Source organism: Carya illinoinensis, chromosome 1, assembly GCF_018687715.1.
Source record: "Carya illinoinensis cultivar Pawnee chromosome 1, C.illinoinensisPawnee_v1, whole genome shotgun sequence".
Taxonomy (NCBI): Eukaryota; Viridiplantae; Streptophyta; class Magnoliopsida; order Fagales; family Juglandaceae; genus Carya; species Carya illinoinensis.
This window is the reverse complement of record NC_056752.1, coordinates 25,436,344-25,457,999: the sequence shown is the minus strand read 5'-3', so window position 1 is coordinate 25,457,999 and position 21,656 is coordinate 25,436,344.

The following is a 21,656-nucleotide window of genomic DNA, read 5'->3' as shown; positions in this document are numbered from 1 at the left end:
CAGGGCCCGTAGATGAAGCAGAAGTGGCTGGATCTGCCTCAAATGTGCCAGGAGCAAATGCAGCTGCTGTGTCACCAGCTTGAATAGCTGTCGCCTCAGGTAGTATACGCGGAATCTGGAGTAACTCGGCGATAACATCTGCTGAGAACTCAAACTGTACACCGCGTACAGTGAGGGTATGGGATGATGCATCGTTAGGTATGGTGGCCATCCCAATGTAAAACTCCCGAGCCATTGAGGGGTAAATCTTTCCCCTCAATGTGCAAATTGGGCCCCAGCCTCTCGTGACAAAGACGTCTCTCAGCGTCTTCCGCTCTCAGCTGAACTCATCGAACTAATTAATAAGAATTTCTCGTTCACCCATAACATGTCGTACCCCCAGCCAAGCAATGTCCAGATTGCCTCCATCCCTCTCTCGTTTCCTGGTTGTCATATAGTGAGCCATATCCTGAGAAAAAAAATTACAAGTTAAAATATATATAAAAAAAAAAAAAAATCATTAGAATTACATATATATACATATTACGACATATATGGATTATACACAATTAAAATATCATCATTATAAATTTGCATAATTTCGACAGTAAATATATTAAAAAATTCCACTATTTAAATACTCAAAATAATAATAATAAGACGAGAAAATATAAAATAAATTTAATGGAGATACGTTCGAACGTTACTCAATTGACGTTCGAACTATAAAATTTAGATAATTAGAATGAAATTACATCCGAATGTACAATAATTGTACGTTCGAACGTACATTAAGATATTCGAACGTAAACCATTAACATTCGAACGATAATAGTTAAACTAATAGAACAAATTTACGTCTGAATGTAAATTCGAACATAACTTCTACCCAGACATACGTTCGAACGTATTTAGATAAAAATTCTAATGTAAATCTGATCCGAACGTCTTATATATACGTTCGAACGTTTTATTTACGTGCGAATGTATTATCCAACGTCATCTTTAAATGTTTTATAGTACATATAATAAATTCGCTTGATTACGTCTGAACGTTAAAATGTAACGTTCGGACGTAATGAATTTCAAATGTCACACGTTTGGACGTCTTTTCTAACGGAAGAAGACGAATGGTTTACGTTTGGATGTTTTATCCAACGTCCTCTAAAAACGTTGGATAAAAATGTTTGAATGTTAAAATTTACGTTCACACGTTACAATGTAACGTTCGGACGTAAATAAATTATAACATCACACATTCGGACGTTTATTTGTAACGTTCGAACGTTACGAGACAAAGTGGCTGAGTCAACTCTACAGCCATTTCTGAAAGCTTCGAAACGTGCATTTCGAAGCAAAAAGAAACCATAAAACTAATCTATAGGCTATGGGGAATGTTTCTACGGTGGTTGTTTACCGTTTAACAACCAATGGTGGCTGGAAAATCAAGAAGAAAATCCGGCCTAGGGTGGGTTTCGAATTTTTGAAACCCACCGATAAAACTATAGTATATATGAGACGGAGAGGGTACATTACCTTTTAGTGACGGTTGCGGTGGCATATGACGGCGGATGCGGCGGCGTGCGTGGTGGAGAGAACGATGTTTGGAGTGATTTTTAGACGTAATGAGTCTTCCGCTGCCGTCGGGGAAGACTTTATATACAGTTAATGTTCGAACGTATACAGACATACGTTCAAATGTTTTGAAAACTTTCAAACGTATTGTGTTATACGTGCGGACGTTAATGTGAAACGTCTAAATGTTAAACAAATGACATTCGAACGTATGTTCGTAAATTATATACTGTATATAGTTATATATATTATAATATATAATATATTATGTATTATAATAACTATAAAATATATATTATATCTAATACGTATATATTAATATATATTATATATAATAGTACTAATATATAATACCTATAGGATAGTATATATATATATAATTTATTAAATATAATGTATTATATATTATAATATATATAATATTATATATTATATATTATATAGATAATAACTATATAATATATAACTATAATATATATATATTATTATTAATACGTATATATATATATTATATATAATAGTACTAATATATAATAACTATAGTATAGTATAGTTTATATAATATTTATTAAACAAAATATATTATATTTTATAGCATATAATTTATTAAATATTAAATATTAAATATTTATTATATATTATATATTATAAGCTATAATTTATTAAATATTATAATATATAGTATATATTAGATAGTATATATTATATATTATATATTATATAGATAATAACTATATTATAGTATATATATATTACTGATACCAACTATGTTTACCAGGATATATAATATATAATATATAATATATAATATATAATATATATATATATTAACAGGTAATAGAATAAATACTAATAATCAAATGCATGAAGTGCAGAAAAGAAGGGCAAGCGGTACAACCGTCCTTGATGCATGAATAAAAGTAAAGAACAATATAAGATAAAATCAATTTTATTGAAAACATAATACTTACTAGGAGATTAATTCTTAAAGGATTAAAAGGCAGGAGACATGGAAATGAGTTTACAACAGAGAGTATTTGAGAGTGACGAGAGAGAGAAGGATTGGTAATGGCTTCAGATGAGAAATTCTGAATGCCTTTCCTTTCTTACAAACTGCCTATTTATAGGCACCAAAACAGTAACTTACAATAATATTACTGACATGTACAGTGACTCATACACAGTAAATAGGTGGCTACATTTATTAAACATGGGCGGCTAAATAGTAAATGGACAGCTGGATGATTCTTGACTGACGGGCATCTTGAATAGTGTTCTGATACTGGATAAAAGGCCGATAATCTTTTGGAATTACATAATCTGAGGGTCATAATTTGCCAGTTCCAGTTCAAACGGATCTTGAGAATCTATCATCTGTGATGAATAATATGGTGAGTTGTCATGAGAATGAAAGGCCTGTTGAGAGGGAGAGGCCTGCTGTAGTGGCGATGATACTGTCTACTGTGCTGGAGATAATCTGACTTGATGGTCTTCTTCCTCATCACTGTCTGAGACTTATGACATTGCCTCAGCTAATTTTTTCAAATCCTTTTTATTGGTAATTGTTGCTAATTAAGCTTGAAATTTGCTTCTCTAAACAAGAACCTCAGGGGCCTTGGTAATCTTTGAGAACATTTTTACAACATGATCATAATTATACTTTTCCCACCATTTTACAGAGACTTGGCTGGCCAAGAACATAATGTTTTTGAGAGAATGATGAGGTTTAATGACATATTCCCACTTCATGATCCAATTTTATTTGGTTTTAAGAAAGAAAAGGAGAAGTGGTGGACAGTGTGATAATGAAGGTGGATAATAATTTTGTAATGTAAATGCCTAAGACTCTCCTGAAGAGGTGGAGGGAGAATGAGAGATTTTGGTCCAAACTGATCCCACCATAATAGGAACCACCGGGGCAGAGTTTTAATTTCTTGTAATTTATCAAAATGGAGAAACCAGGAATGTCGCAAATTCTTGTTTTGTCGTAAGAATGTTTTGTTCCATACTTGCTGATAATCATAGTAATCGAAATAAGGGGGATCATATGGCTGAGAAAATCTTCTTGTCAAATATGGGCTTTTTCCCCACTGTTCTGGAGTAAGAACCTGTTTAATAGTAACTTTGTGGAATGCAATAATCGGAGTTGCAGGTGGAGAAGGTTGAGATTGTAGAGAACAGGAGATTTCAGAAATAATAATAGAATCTGTGTCTACAAAAATAAATTCATAAAAGTTCTGGGTCTTGGTAATGTTTTGGGGAACATAATGCCAATCTGGTAATAGAAAAGCGTCAAGCAATTTTTGAGGTTCAGATAAATGTTGTAATTCTGATTCAATAGGAAAGATTAGATGTCAATGGGTTTTGAAGATAATGAGAGTTGCAGAGGGCTGAGATAATGGTGGAGGATTGATAATTTGAGAATGAGAAGAACCAGAAGAAGAAACAGCTTTTGAGTATGTAGGTAATTTTGGAGAGGATAATGGTGAAAATGGATTATAGGATGGCCTAATGTTTTGTGGTAATGTCCCTAGTACTGTATAGGGTTTTGTTGTAACGGAAGGACAAGGTGAAGAATAAGGAGGAGAAGGTGGTTTGGCATAGGAGGATTTGGATTTTACTCTAGACTTTGAGGAAGACATGATTTTCCTTGTAAGAATTCTCGGGATAGAAAATCAGGAAGAGAATTAGAATCTCCTTTAATATGCTCAATATCAAAATAAAAAATACTTAAAATAGCTTGCCATCTTGCAAAAATTTATCTAGCAGCCAAGTTTTTCACATCTTTAATTAAAACTTCCTTGGCTGACTTACAATCAATTCTAAGTAAAAACTTTTGATTCAAAAGATCATCTTGAAATTTAGAAATGCATAATACAATAGCTAAAATTTCTTTTTTAATAGTACTATAATTCTTTTGAGCAGGATTCCAGCATCCTGAATGGAATCGAATAATCTGTTCCTTTTCATCTGATAATTTTTGTTTCATTCCTCCATAACCAAGATCAGAGGCATCTGTTTCAACAATTTTAAAAGCGTTAGGAGATAGGAGTCCTAAGCATGGTAATTTCTTAACATGATCCTTTATTTGTTTTATAATATTTGTATGTTCCTCTGTCCATGAAGGTAGATTCTTTTTTAATCTTTTGAATAATGGTTTACATAACGGCCTAAGTGCTTGATAAAAATCAGCAACATAATTTAGACTTCCTAGAAATCTTTGTAGTTGTTGCTTATCCTTTATTTCATTAGGGAATTTATTAGCAAATTCTATAGCCCTACTTATTGGGGTAATAGTTCCTTGATAAATATCATGTCCAAGGAATCTAATCTTGTTTTGGAATAATTTAACTTTAGATGATGAAACTACTAATCCATTTTGTTTAATGATTTGGACAAAAGTATTTAAATGTTTCCAATGTTGTTCAATTCATGAAGAGAATATTAATACATCATCTATATAAACTATAGAAAAATGAGTGAAATGCATAAATATTTCATTCATAATATTTTGAAATTCACTAGGAGCATTTTTTAATCCGAAAGGCATAACATTCCATTCATAATGTCCAAATGGGACTGTAAATGCAGTTTTGTATCTATCTTTTTCAGCAATCTGGATTTGCCAAAATCCGCTTTTTATATCAAATTTTGAAAATATAGTAGCAGCATAAAGTCGAGATAATAAATCTTTTTTTATTAGGAATAGGATATCTGATCCATTGTAAAACTTTATTTAAAGGCTTATAATTTATGACTAATCTAGGAACACCTCTTTCTAATTCTGCTTATTTTTGTACATAAAAAGCAGCACAACTCCATGGTGATTTGCTCTTTCTAATAAGTCCTTTAGTTAATAAATCATTAATTTCTTGTTTACAAAATTCTAATAATTCCTTATTCATTTGAATGTGTCTAGCCTTAGTAGGAATATTCTTTTCAGAAAATTCTTTTTCATAAGGTAATTCAACTATACGTTGTTTTCTACTCCAAAAAGCATTAGGTAAATTAAAACATACTTCTTTTTCAATTATATTTTTAAAATTATTAATTTTTTGAATTAATAAAGGATCTTTTAATTGTTCTTCAATTCTTTTATATTTTAATTCTTGTTTTAAGAAATTTATTTATTTTTCTTTTCTTTTGATTTTAACTTTTGTTAAAAAATTCATTTCTTTAGTTAATGAGGCTTCTTTTAAAGAATTAATTTCTCTTGAGACTGGAGGGAATAAAAATTTAAATTGAATTTCTTTTCCTAATACTTTAGTAGAAATTCCTTCTTCTGTTACAGAGAAAGGGTAAAGCAGAGCAAGAAATGTGTTTCCTAATATTACTCTGGTGTTGATGTTTTTTACTAGAATGAATGTTGTTTTAAAACAAATTCCACCATTACATATATGTGCATTTGATAATTTATAGCTTATGTTTAATTTTGCTCCATTAGCTTGAGATAATGTCTCTTTTGTTTTTTAAAAATATTTAGAGGGTATTATTCCTTCTTGTATGCAGTTTAGATCTGCACCTGTATCTAATAAAGCTATTGCAGAAAAAGAGAACTCTTCATTAATAGAAATAGTTACTTCAGTATACCATTTTTGAAAATTCATCTTACTAAGTATATTTATAAAATTATCTGATTCCTCTTTAGTAATTTTTGCTGAGCTTTCTCCTTGTTCTTTTTTAGGAGTGTCATTATTTTTATCTATTTTTAATAGTAGAATTTCTTGTAATAATTGTTCATTAGAAACTTCAAGTTTGGTATTGGAAGCTTTCCAATTTCTAATTTCTTTCTTTATTTCATTAATTTCTTGCTGTAAGTCCTTTAAAGTAATATTTTGTTTTTCTAATTGGAATCTATTTACTATTTCTAAAAAATCATATGATGAGGGGGTTGAATTAGGTTCAGAAGTTTTGGGATTAGTAAAAGTATCTTTTAATTTTTCTAAATATTCTTTTCTTTCATGTGGAAAGGTTGATAGATTTCATCTTCTTCTGAAAAGATTTTATCTTCTTCACTTGATTGTATAAAAATATTTAGTAATTTTTCTTTTACTTCTTCAGGTATATCTAATTCATTAATTTCTTTTTTAACCTTACAATTTGATGCATAATGTACAACCTTTCCACATTTATAACATACAATTTGTTTTTTCTTTTTATTAAACTTTTTTGTACTCTTTTCTGGTTTATTATATACTTGTTTTTCTTTTGGCTTTTTGTAAGGTTTTTTATATTTTCTTTTCTTAGCTGGATAAGTTTTATAAATTCTCTTTCCCTTTTTATGTCTTGTAGAAGGAGCTAATAATGGAGAATAACCAAACTGTTCACAAAATGTACCTAATTCTTTTGTAGCAAATTTCTTTTCTTTTTCCATTTACTTTTTTAATCTTAAGTCGTTGCACATAATCAGACCTGTTCTATTAATAGAAGATACTATATCTCCATATGTGAGATTAATAAAATCAATAGTACCATCTGATTTTACTAAAGATTCTCATACCTTTTGGGCGAAGTAATATGGAAGTCCGGCTATGAACTTTTCCTTCCAGTATGGTTGTTAGCAGTCATTTCTGATCATAACTTTAGTTAGAAAGACATCTTTATACCATCTAAAATCGGATAATCTAGGACATCTTAAATTGATTAATAAATCACTATTTCTTTTTTTAAATTGAAAATGATCACCTATAAAATGTTTTGTTAATATAAATATTAAAGTATTAACAGTATCTTCTATAGGTTGACCATCTTCTGTCTTAATCTCTTGCATATTGTCATCATGTTTATAAGCACTTAATATTCTTATTCTTTATTCTTGTGTAAGATAATGATCCCACAAGCCTTTTAATTGGCCAGTGAAACCTGTAACTAGAACATGTGCTACTTGATGATCTGTCCTCCTACTAGTTTTATAAACATTAGCTACCATAATCATTTCTTGAAAATGATTTAATATTTCATACTCAGATAATCCATCTATATTCCATTCATATAATGCATCTGGTGCAAAAGTAGATCTTACTATATGTTCTCTTTCCTCGAATTGTATATCCGGAGGGGTAGGCTTTGGATACCAATTACGAGTAATAGAAATATGCCTTGCAGATTCCCTAGGATAAAATTCCCTACTATGATTTCCTTTAATCTTGTTTATTTGTAATTCTTTGAATTGATTTTCAATATTATTAATTTCAGAATCAGATAAATCAAGTGAATCTGTTTTACTTAATACATTAATATGAGATTGTTTTGAAGTGGATGCATTATTATCAATATTTAATTTTTCTAATTTGCTAGAGATTTGTTCTAGTAAATATTCTTTGGTCTTAGAAAAACTGGTTTTAAGTGAGCAGGTATTTCATGGGGAATAAACAAAGGAATTTCTTTAACTTCTTTAACATGAGTTTTAATAGGGGATATTAAGTTTTCAATTCTTTCTAATTGTTTACTCATGGTTTTTAACTATAAATTAGTATAATTATTTTGTTGAATTATATTATCAATATTTTTAGTTTCTGGAGAAGTTAACCTCTTTAATGGTGATGCTAATATCTGTGTATTTCTTTGATTATACTTAATAGCTTTAAAAGGAGTGTATTCCTCATAAATAATTTGATTATTTTCTACTCTAACCCATTGATTAGTAGTCCTATTTATAGTCGACAATTGATTTGATTTATATATTTCAAACCATGTAAAAAAAGGTATATTAATCTGTATACTTTCTAAATATTCATAGTATTTTATTTGGATATAATCTCTTTCTAATTTTGAGAAAGTAGAGAAAAATGAAAGTCTTTTCTATTTATTTTCTTCTTTCATATAATCTTGTTTAAGATATTCTTTATTAATTTTAAATTCTTCTTTACTCAGGGTAAATATTTGGGCGTCATCTCCAACTACTTGTGAATATGTTAGAGAAGAAGGTTCTTTATTCTGATGGGGATTAGAAGAGGATGCTAAATCAGGGTGATTGACTGAATATACAGGTGTATCAATAATATTTTCAGGAATAACTCTCCAGATTTGAGTATCTAGATTTTGAGATCTGGTATCAAAATTTTGTGATTTATTTCTAGAAATTGAAGTGATTGCAGATCTATTATCAAAATTTTGTGACCTATTCCTACTGATTGTATATCGTGGTTTATGGTAGCTGGAGGGTGCTGGAGAAGAATAATGAGAAAATGATCTCCTAAAAGGTTGAAAGGCAATTTGGACTGTTCCGTCCTGGTTTTGTTCTATATAATCTAAATCATCTTTAGAATTATTTTCTACATTCAGTAATGGAATAATATTTTCTAATTGCCATTGATTAGGAAGAGTAATCTGATTCCAATGAATCTGTTTAGGATTTTGTATGCTAGAATTTGTAGCCTTTTGGACTAGTAATGAGAGTCTGTGGCTCTAATGTTGTTTTCATTAATTTATAATGGATCCTATATACTACAGTTAAAGGATGTGATCCTTTCATCATATGATAGCCATTCGTTTTAATATTTAATGTTAAGGCATGTAAAATATTAGTATCAGTTAAATTGAATAATTAAGCAGTTAAAATATACTGGACATTGAAATAGACTAGATTCAACCATGCCAAGTAATGAATCATGAAAATTATAATGTCTTCCATCCCTTAAACAGAGTAATACCGAAGCATTTAGTCCATTTCTGGTAAGTGGTTTTACAGCCACTTGTACCAATCAAATATGTATAAATGAATATTTCTGCTCCTTATGGTGTTTAATGGCTTCTTATGTTAATAATTGTAATGTTTCATAGTCATTATTTAGGCTAATAGTTTTCTCTACTGTTTTAATTGTATAATTTGTAAGAAATGATAATTTTGAGGAGAAAGTTGATTGTTTATATATTTGATTTTTAGGTACATTAGGAATTGTCCAATCTTATAAATTTCTTTTTATGTCTATTATGCTATAATCTTCTTGGTTTACATTTTCAGTTTCTAATGGTGTGTTGATAGTAGATGTTTCAAGTTTGAATAAAGAATTCATTGAAACAGAATTTTTATGCAAAGATTTCCTATATAAAAGAGAAATAAGTAGATTAAGATCTTGATGGAACACCACCGGGACCACCCCTTAAAACCTTCTTGGCAAGAACGAGCTAACCAACGGATTTTCATGGTTACCATTACAAGATTTGTGACGCCCCCAAATCCCCATGCCCGAACACGGGGAAATCGAGACGTCCGGATGGTGACAACCCGGGTCACCATCCCATCGACGGGTGCCAAGTGTGTGCAAGAGCAACAAAGTGCACAAGATAAACGCAGCGAAAAGCAAGTCAATAAATAAGTACCAGAATTTTTCTTAACGTAATACAAGCTGTTTAAAACATACATAAATAAAATATTACAAAAACACAAATACAGGTTTAAAAACAGATATAAAGCATAGCATCAGCAATCCGGCGGAGCCGCATCCTCGGGCTCAGCCTCCTCCTCCTCGTCCTCGAACTCTGCACCAAAAGCTACGGAACCAAAAATGGTTCCGCAGGTAAGTATAACCCAAACGCTACCAGATAAAAACACATATAACTCAAACAACATGCATGCAAGAACAACCAAAACACATGCCCCGCAAAACACTTATTACCACGCACGCCAAAAACCCATAAGGCCCACAAACATCCATAAAACCAAACCTCGCCATTATTCCCGATAATGGCCCAAATCACAATTTTCCCAGAAAATGGATCATAACCGAAAACCACACCACAACCCGCTCTGTATGCACCATGATCTCCCCTAGGGATCATCCGCACACCCTGACTCAGTGCCACACCGTAGAGAACGGCTACGCGTGTGACACCTAAACGAGTGATGCCCAGACTCACGTCACACGCGCGAACCATCTGGGCCATCCTCTAGCCCTCGCCAGCGAAAGGCCACGGAGCCGGTGAATAGAGCGATGCCTAGACTCGCGCCCTGCGCGTATCGGGCTAGACCCATCCTCTAATTTTCGCTCCTGTCATCGCCCAGCAACAACTCAGGGGACGTCACTCAGTATTAACCACTCCCGAGTGACCAGAGGAGTTCCGATTACGCATACACTATGATCTCCCCTAGGGATCATCCGTATACATGGCTCTGTACCACACCGCAGGTAACGACTGCGCATGTGGCACCTAAACGAGTGATGCCCAGACTCACGACACAAGCGCGAACCATCTGGGCCATCCTCTAGTCCCCGCCACTACAAGGACCACGGAGTCGACACGACATCGTTACCATATCGTGCGATCCGGTCGTCGCCCTGCGACAACCCAGGGGATGTCACTCAGTATTATCCGCTCCCGAGTGACCAGAGGAGCTCCACCGTGATAATAACCCATCCCGGCTTGGGCTCGTGAGACACACGCACCAACAACCAAATATGCTGATAAACATGATTTACTCAAATAAAATAAAATGCACATGTATGCGATATGCAACGCACGCAAATAAAATGCACATGTATGCAATATGCAACGCACGCCTCATGGCACAAACAATCAAGCAATCACATACAACCAAAACCAAGCACTCTGTCCTCCATCCATCCGACCCCCGAAACTCCTCGGACTCAGTCCGGAATCAACAACCAACAACAGATAAATAATTGAAAGAGCAATATATATTAAAATCTGAAAATAGGGTTTGGAAAATACTTACAGCGCTATATGGCAATTTTAGAAAACAAGCGGCGTTGCAAACGGCGGAAAAACAGCAACGTCACAGTGAAAATTCACTGTGGCCGTGGGTTTGAAAAACCCACTTTTGAACGGGGACAAACTAGGACATGAGATTGATAGGGGATGGTCAAGGGATGGTTGTGAAGCTATTGGAAGTGACGGACGGCCGTGGGTGGCGGCGGAATCGCCGGAAATGGCCGAAAATAGCAAATCGGAAAACAAGCTCGTAGGAGCTACTCCGGTGGTTGTTGGAGGCCGGAAATGGGTGGGTTAGGACGGCAAGGGACCGGTGATGAAGTGGTGAAGAAATGGTGGCCGGAGGTGGAGCGACGGCGGCGGATCGGAGTGAAATCCGTGCGGCCTTGTTGGGCTTTTTCCGGCCAAATGGACGGCCGGTTGGGGGTGGCTTTCGGAGGGGTGGTGCGCCGGAGGGAGGGGGAACTTTTGGGACCGGTGGGGGTCCGGTTGGTGGCCGGACGGCGATGGGCTGGAAGAGAGAGAGAGCCGGCGCGAGGGAGAGGGAGGAGAGAGAGAGAACTCGGGGGGGGTCCGAACGCGGGGAGAGAGAAGAGAGAAAAGAAAAAAGAAAGGAAAAAGAAAAGAAGGAAAAAAGAAAAAAAAAAAAGAAAAAGAGAAAAAGGAAAAAAGATGTGAAAAGAAATGAGGTCCAATCCTCACTCCGGGAAAACGAAACAAACCGCCAAAAAAGATTAAAACCACAAAACAACCAAAAGAAATAAAACACAACCTCAAATAAATTAAATTAAATTAAAAACCAAATTTTAAAACGCAAATAAATTAAAATAAATAGCTAATATATTAATTAAAATAAAAACAAATATTTCAGCGAAAAAAAAAAAAACACCCAAAAACGGGTCATCACATCCTCCCCTCCTTAAAAACAATTTCGTCCTCGAAATTGCAAGATCACCACCAACTTAAAACAAGCCACACAAACGTACATAAACCAACTGTGACCAAGATTAAAATACATACCTTCATCATTCAAACAAGTATGGGTACCGCTCCCTCATGTCCTCTACTCGCTCCCAAGAGAAGTCTTGTGCTAACGGATCTCCCCAAGCCACTTTAACCAACGGTATCGTCTTGGACCTCAACTGTTGCTCCTTCCAATCCATGATCTGCGACGGAACAACTTCATAAGTGAGATCCGGTTGTAACTGAATACTCGCTGGGTCGACGAAGCGTGGCTCTTGCTGTCCAAAGCTCTTCTTCAGGGATGATACGTGGAAGACATCATGAGCATCCCCAAAATAATCTGGCAAAGCAACTCTGTAGGCGACGGACCCTACTCTCTCCAGAATCTGAAAAGGGCCGACATACCTAGGATCCAACTTCCTCTTCTTACCAAAACGCTTAACACCTCTCATGGGAGAGACTTTAAGGTAAACCCAATCACCAACTTCAAAAGTCAACTCCCTCCTCCTGGTATCAGCGTAGCTTTTCTGGCGACTCTGAGCTGCCGCCATTTTATCTCTGATGATCCGGACTTGGCTTTGCATCTCTTGGATTATTTCGGGTCCAATAATTCTACTCTCCCCAACTTCATCCCAACACAAGGGTGACCTGCACTTTCTCCCATAAAGAGCTTCATAGGGAGCCATCTGAATGGTCGCATGAAAGCTGTTATTGTAGGCAAACTCGATGAGCGGCAAATGGTTTTCCCAACTCCCTTGGAATTCCATGACACATGCGCGCAACATGTCTTCCAGGGTCTGTATGGTGCGCTCTGACTGGCCGTCTGTCTGCGGGTGATAAGCAGTACTGAACTTCAATTTAGTACCCAAAGCTGTCTGCAAACTCTTCCAGAACTGCGACGTGAACCTCGGGTCTCGGTCTGACACTATACTCTTTGGTATGCCGTGTAGTCGCACTATCTCCTTGACATACAAGCGGGTCAACTTACCCAAAGAGTCGGTATTATTAACAGGCAGAAAATGAGCACTCTTCGTCAAACGGTCCACAATCACCCAAACAGAATTTTTCCCACTAGGCGTTCTCGGCAAACCCACAACAAAGTCCATCGTGATGTCATCCCATTTCCACTCAGGAATTGGGAGGGGTTGGAGCATACCCGCAGGTCTCTGATGTTCGGCCTTTACCTGTCGGCATGTGTGGCATTTCTCCACATGTAAGGCGATGTCCTTCTTCATTCCATCCCACCAGTAATTTTTCTTCAAGTCCCGATACATCTTTGTACTGCCGGGATGAACTGAATAAGGGGCCGCATGAGCTTCCGCCATGATCCGTTCTTTGAATTCTGAGTCTTTAGGGACCACCCTGCGATCTCGGAACCGAAGTATCCCATTATTATCCATGCTATAATACAACGGCCCTCGAGATTTTCTGACTCTTTTCCTGATGTTCAGCAGCTTCGGATCCTTTCTTTGGAGAGTCTTCAATTCTTCAAAATCGGTTACCCGAATATCAAGAACTGAAGATAAAATCTCTACCTGCTGCGAACTCTCTATAAGGAGCCTTCTCATTCCACAAAGCGACGAATCCATTTCTGATGGCTCGGCTTCATCTTCCAAATGTGACTTCCGGCTCAAAGCATCAGCAACTATATTAGCCTTCCCCGGGTGGTACTTGATCTCACACTGATAGTCACTGATTAGCTCCAGCCAACGCCTTTGCCTCATATTCAGATTTTTCTGGGAAAACAAATGCTTCAAGCTCTTGTGATCGGTAAATACCTCACAAGCTTCCCCATACAAGAAATGCCGCCAGATCTTGAGTGCAAAAACAATCGCAGCCAATTCTAGATCATGCGTCGGATAATTCTTTTCATGGTCCTTAAGCTGACGAGATGCATAGGCTACAACCCGTCCTTCCTGCATAAGGACACAACCCAAACCAAACTTAGACGCATCACTGAAGACTACGAAAGGCTTATGTGGTTCTGGGAGTGCTAACACTGGTGCCGTCGTCAACCTGTTCTTTAATTCCTGGAAGCTTCTCTCACATTTATCTGACCATACAAATTCTGTATTCTTCCGAGTCAAGGCTGTGAGAGGTCCGGATAGGCGAGCAAAACCCTCTACAAATCTTCGGTAGTATCCGGCAAGCCCCAAGAAACTCTGGATCTCGCGCACTGTAGTCGGGCGCGGCCATGACAGAATAGCTTCTATCTTACCAGGATCGACAGCCACTCCATCTCTGGAAATTACGTGTCCAAGAAATTTAACCTCTTCCAACCAGAATTCACACTTACTGAGCTTGGCATACAGTTGGTGTTCTCTCAATTTCCCAAGTACCAGACGAAGATGATACACATGCTCTTCGACGTCTCGGGAATAAATCAGAATATCATCTATAAATACTACCACGAAGGAATCCAGATAAGGCCGAAACACTCTATTCATTAAATCCATGAAAGCAGCAGGGGCATTAGCTAACCCAAATGGCATCACCTTAAATTCATAATGCCCATACCTTGACCTGAAAGCAGTTTTAGGCACATCCTGGTCTCTGATTCTCAGCTGGTAGTATCCCGATCTCAGATCAATCTTAGAGAACACGGCCGCTCCCTGAAACTGGTCAAATAAATCATCTATCCGCGGGAGAGGATATTTATTTTTGATGGTCACCTTATTCAATTCCCGATAATCAATGCACATACGAAGGGTTCCATCTTTCTTTTTAACAAATAAAACTGGAGCACCCCACGGCGACGTACTAGGCTGAATAAATCCCTTCTCTACCAATTCTTGCAACTGAGTCTTCAACTCTTTTAATTCAGCCGGTGCCATGCGATAAGGAGCTTTATGCACAGGAGCCGCTCCAGGTTCCAAGTCTATAGCAAATTCCATCTCCCGAACAGGGGGTAGTCCGGGCAAGTCATCCACAAACACATCGGGAAATTCTTCTACAACTGGAATGGCTGCCACAGATTTCTTCTCAGACGGCGTGGACACCATCTGAACCAAGAATGCATCCGCTCCCCATGCAATCTCTCTTTTTGCTTGAATCGCCGATATGATCATCGGCTTTTCCTTTAATTTACTCCCCGCAAATTCCAGACAATCACCATCTGGAAGCTGAAAGCTAATTATCCGACTTCTGCAATTAATACTCGCAGAATATCGGTATAGCCAATCCATCCCGAGGATGATATCAAAACCCAACAGTTTGAACACCACCAAATCAGCATCCAAGAATCTTCCCTCAAAATTTAACGGGCATCCCAAAGCAACCTTGGAACACCACACCATCTCACCATCGGGTAGCGCCACTACCATGGCCTTCGGCAACGGTTCCGTAATCAAGTTACACACCCGAGCAAACGTGGAAGACACAAACGATTGTGAAGCACCAGAATCAAACAAAGTACAAGCATAAAACTCATACAAACGGACTCTTCCTGAACCAAACACACAACCCATGAAATCCAAAAAAGCAAAGAAAAACCAATTACACCAAAAATTAACTCCAACTTAAAATTAATTTAATCCATACCTGTGATTACTCCAGCATCATGGGTCGCTGGTGCCTCATCATCCACCTCTCCGGGTGTGACAGCATAAACCCGAGCTTGCACTGTTTGCCTCGGGTTGGTCCTTCCACCGCGCCTACCTCCACGGTTTCCTTGGGCTATTCTTGTACATTCTCGGGCAATGTGACCCTGCTGGCCACAATTATAACATCGAACCCCACCAGAAGGGCACTCACCCACATGGGCTCTATTACAAACTCCGCAAACAGGTACACGTCCTCCCATGCGAACACTTGAGGATGCTTGCGGTCGAGTCCCGGTCCGCTGAACAAACTTCTGAGGCGAACCCGAGCTGCTTCCTTCACCAGAAAAACTCCGCCTCTTTTGCCCTGGAGGGGAGCCCATACTCAGATTATTTTCCCGCTCTATAAGGGTGGCCACATCCACTAACTCCTGAAAAGTGGATATCCGATGGCTGACCACCAAACGGCGTATATCAGGGCGTAGTCCCTCCTGGAAACGCTCTGCTCGCAACTCCTCTGTGACAACAAGGTGGGGAGCAAAACGCTCAAGTTCTATGAACCTCCGGGCGTATTGTTCCACTGTTGCGCCCCCTTGGACCAGATTGGAGAACTCTCTCGCCTTTTGCTTTCTTACCGATGCGGGAAAGAAGCGGTCATTGAACTCCTTCTTGAAACGCTGCCAGGTCACCGCAGCGAAAGATCCCAATTCAGATTCCAGCATCACCCTCCTGGTATCCCACCAATCAGAAGCGATACCTTGCAAGAGATAGCTGGCGTAGAGTACTTGCTGTGCTTCAGTGCAACCACACACCTCAAAGGTTTTCTCCAGATCTTTGATCCATTTTCCAGCCTGAAGTGGATCTTCATTTCCAGTGAAGTGTGGAGTCCGATGCGCTAGGAAGTGCTCATAGGTGCACCCGGCTTGCACCATGCTACTGGACCCTCCTGGATACATCCAAGGTCCTCCCTGATATGGCCAAGGACCTCTTGGTTGTGGCCAATACTCTCCTTGTTGTGGACAAGGCCCTCCTTGTGGTGGCCAAGGGCCCCCTTGTTGTGGCCAAGGTCCTTGTGGTGGCCAAGGCCCTGGCTGTTGTGGCCTAACGTTCTGCTGCATAAACTCTGTCATCTGCCGTATTGCTTCGGCTATGGAGTCATCCCTGGAGGTATTGTCCTGTGGTTCCTGAGTATTTTTCCTTGGTCTCCCTGGTCTTCCCATTTTCTTGACACAACACCACTCTTGACCCTCCTTTAAGAAAACAAATAAAACCATCATAAAACCAACAAAAACAAAACAACACAACACAGCAAGAAACAAAAGAAACCGGCATGTTAAAACATAACTAAATAAAATAAAAACAAGCAAACAAACTCAAACAGATAAACGAATAAAACAAATCAAATAACAACTTTACTTAACATAAATTTTAAAACACAAACTTTAAAAACATTCTGGTACCACCTACGGGACATGTGGTTTTACCCAGAGCCAAACCGCTCTGATACCACCTGTGACGCCCCCAAATCCCCATGCCCGAACACGGGGAAATCGAGACGTCCGGATGGTGACAACCCGGGTCACCATCCCATCGACGGGTGCCAAGTGTGTGCAAGAGCAACAAAGTGCACAAGATAAACGCAGCGAAAAGCAAGTCAATAAATAAGTACCAGAATTTTTCTTAACGTAATACAAGCTGTTTAAAACATACATAAATAAAATATTACAAAAACACAAATACAGGTTTAAAAACAGATATAAAGCATAGCATCAGCAATCCGGCGGAGCCGCATCCTCGGGCTCAGCCTCCTCCTCCTCGTCCTCGAACTCTGCACCAAAAGCTACGGAACCAAAAATGGTTCCGCAGGTAAGTATAACCCAAACGCTACCAGATAAAAACACATATAACTCAAACAACATGCATGCAAGAACAACCAAAACACATGCCCCGCAAAACACTTATTACCACGCACGCCAAAAACCCATAAGGCCCACAAACATCCATAAAACCAAACCTCGCCATTATTCCCGATAATGGCCCAAATCACCATTTTCCCAGAAAATGGATCATAACCGAAAACCACACCACAACCCGCTCTGTATGCACCATGATCTCCCCTAGGGATCATCCGCACACCCTGGCTCAGTGCCACACCGTAGAGAACGGCTACGCGTGTGACACCTAAACGAGTGATGCCCAGACTCACGTCACACGCGCGAACCATCTGGGCCATCCTCTAGCCCTCGCCAGCGAAAGGCCACGGAGCCGGTGAATAGAGCGATGCCTAGACTCGCGCCCTGCGCGTATCGGGCTAGACCCATCCTCTAATTTTCGCTCCTGTCATCGCCCAGCGACAACTCAGGGGACGTCACTCAGTATTAACCACTCCCGAGTGACCAGAGGAGTTCCGATTATGCATACACTATGATCTCCCCTAGGGATCATCCGTATACATGGCTCTGTACCACACCGCAGGTAACGACTGCGCATGTGGCACCTAAACGAGTGATGCCCAGACTCACGACACAAGCGCGAACCATCTGGGCCATCCTCTAGTCCCCGCCACTAGAAGGACCACGGAGTCGACACGACATCGTTACCATATCGTGCGATCCGGTCGTCGCCCTGCGACAACCCAGGGGATGTCACTCAGTATTATCCGCTCCCGAGTGACCAGAGGAGCTCCACCATGATAATAACCCATCCCGGCTTGGGCTCGTGAGACACAGCACCAACAACCAAATATGCTGATAAACATGATTTACTCAAATAAAATAAAATGCACATGTATGCGATATGCAACGCACGCAAATAAAATGCACATGTATGCAATATGCAACGCACGCCTCATGGCACAAACAATCAAGCAATCACATACAACCAAAACCAAGCACTCCGTCCTCCATCCATCCGACCCCCGAAACTCCTCGGACTCAGTCCGGAATCAACAACCAACAACAGATAAATAATTGAAAGAGCAATATATATTAAAATTTGAAAATAGGGTTTGGAAAATACTTACAGCGCTATATGGCAATTTTAGAAAACAAGCGGCGTTGCAAACGGCGGAAAAACAGCAACGTCACAGTGAAAATTCACTGTGGCCGTGGGTTTGAAAAACCCACTTTTGAACGGGGACAAACTAGGACACGAGATTGATAGGGGATGGTCAAGGGATGGTTGTGAAGCTATTGGAAGTGACGGACGGCCGTGGGTGGCGGCGGAATCGCCGGAAATGGCCGAAAATAGCAAATCGGAAAACAAGCTCGTAGGAGCTACTCCGGTGGTCGTTGGAGGCCGGAAATGGGTGGGTTAGGACGGCAAGGGACCGGTGATGAAGTGGTGAAGAAATGGTGGCCGGAGGTGGAGCGACGGCGGCGGATCGGAGTGAAATCCGTGCGGCCTTGTTGGGCTTTTTCCGGCCAAATGGACGGCCGGTTGGGGGTGGCTTTCGGAGGGGTGGTGCGCCGGAGGGAGGGGGAACTTTTGGGACCGGTGGGGGTCCGGTTGGTGGCCGGACGGCGATGGGCTGGAAGAGAGAGAGAGCCGGCGTGAGGGAGAGGGAGGAGAGAGAGAGAACTCGGGGGGGGTCTGAACGCGGGAAGAGAGAAGAGAGAAAAGAAAAAAGAAAGGAAAAAGAAAAGAAGGAAAAAAGAAAAAAAAAGAAAAAGAGAAAAAGGAAAAAAGATGTGAAAAGAAATGAGGTCCAATCATCACTTCGGGAAAACGAAACAAACCGCCAAAAAAGATTAAAACCACAAAACAACCAAAAGAAATAAAACACAACCTCAAATAAATTAAATTAAATTAAAAACCAAATTTTAAAACACAAATAAATTAAAATAAATAGCTAATATATTAATTAAAATAAAAACAAATATTTCAGCGAAAAAAAAAAACACCCAAAAACGGGTCATCACAAAATTCTCAATATACTCTATTTTCTTTTATGTAGGTTACCGTTGATAAAAATCTGCACCAACGAATTTTTACTCTTTTTATTTTTTATTTTTTTTTATTTTTTATAAAGCAAGAATACTTGGGTGATTTCTTACACTTTTAATTTCAGATCTTAAGAAGTTACAATGATTTTCTAAGAAATCTTTGCATAACAATTCTATTTCAATGAATTCTATTATATAAGACTACTATAATATATAATATATATTATATATAGTCTAGTATATTATATATAGTCTAGTGTATATAATAGTACAATAAATAATAACCATAATATAATAAATAATATATATTATATATGTATAATATTTAATCTAGTATAATAACTATAATATATAGTACATATACTATAGTAGTATATATAGTACATATACTACTATAGTATATAGTATAGTATGGAATATATATAGTACATATACTACTATATACTACTATAGTATATGTAAGTATATATACTATATATAGACTATAGTAGTATAATATACTATTATATAATATTATTTCAACTATATATATACATGATATATAATTTACAATTAATATTGATTATTTTTTCATTTAATCAATCAAAATTGAGTTTATATGAAATTATATAATATTATATATAATAATTATATATTTTTGTCCCAATACGTTCGAACGTATTAGAAAAATAGGAGGGATTTTTCCCGCTTTAACTTTGGAACCCTAAAACGTTTGAACGTTTTGTTGTTACGTTCGAACGTTAAATTAACGCCGTGGGTGAGATAATTATACGTTCGAACGTATTGTGCAAAATTGGGACGGGATAACTTAGCGTTTGAACATTAAATTAGTTACGTTAGCAAAAGAATGAAATGTTCGGACGTTCATTAATGAATGTCCGAACGTTTATTGTATTACAAGTAGAAAATAAAACTTTCACGCACGGGAAAGCATATTCATTCTGCTTTCATCCCGTGCGTGAATTGAGAGAGAGGGAGACAGAGTTTTAGAGAGAGAGAGAGGAAGAAGAGGAGGCTTAGAGTGAGAGAGGGCTAGATAGAGTGTTAGAGTGAGAGAGAGTTAGAGTGTGAGAGGGTTAGATTGAGTTAGGGAGAGATTTTGTGTTTATTTTTTTTGTGTATATTTTTTTTCTCCCAAAGGAGAAAGTAAGGTAAAGTGTTTTTCTATAAATGTATTTACAATGTATATTATATTTGTCAATTTTTTTTGTATGTATTTAACTACCTAGTTTTGTGAATTTTTTGAAGGATTGTTTGTTGTGGCTTGTTGAAAACTAGTGATTTGCAAGTGGAGGATATTGTGAGCACAAGGTATATATACAAAACTCTATTGTTAAATTTTATTGTCAATTTTATCTGTGATAGGATTGTGTTGTACCATGAATTAAAATGAAAAATTGTTGTTATGTGTATGTTTATTCTTAAAATTAATATGTTTTAGATGTGTGTATTTTTTTGAGGCATATTATTTGTGGATTATTTGTATAATATGTGTGATTAAAGAATTTATATATATATATATATTATAGTATTTATATAGTGTGATTATTTGTTGTGCAATATATGCAATATATTTATTATATTTGAAATTATATAATAACAATTATAATTTATTAGATTAAGAATCCCTAATACAAATTATAATCTAATATATAGGTATAGTATTAGTAAATAAGAAATAAATAAGTATCAATTATTAATATAATTATATAAAAACAATTATAATTTATTAGATTATGATTCCCTAAGTATAATAAAAAAAATATAGTATTTATCTATAATAAATATAGTGAGCTAATAGTTGTGTTATTTTGTTAAACTAGAGAGAGATATTGTAAATATGCTCATAAGCTTTCTCGTCTTGTAGAGAATGTTTGAGAATTATCTTGAAGAAATGTCTGTCAAGTTACTTGACTCTCAAAGTCTATCTGGCCTTGAGGGTTATCAAGGTCGGATAGTTTGTGACAGTTAAGTAATTGGACAT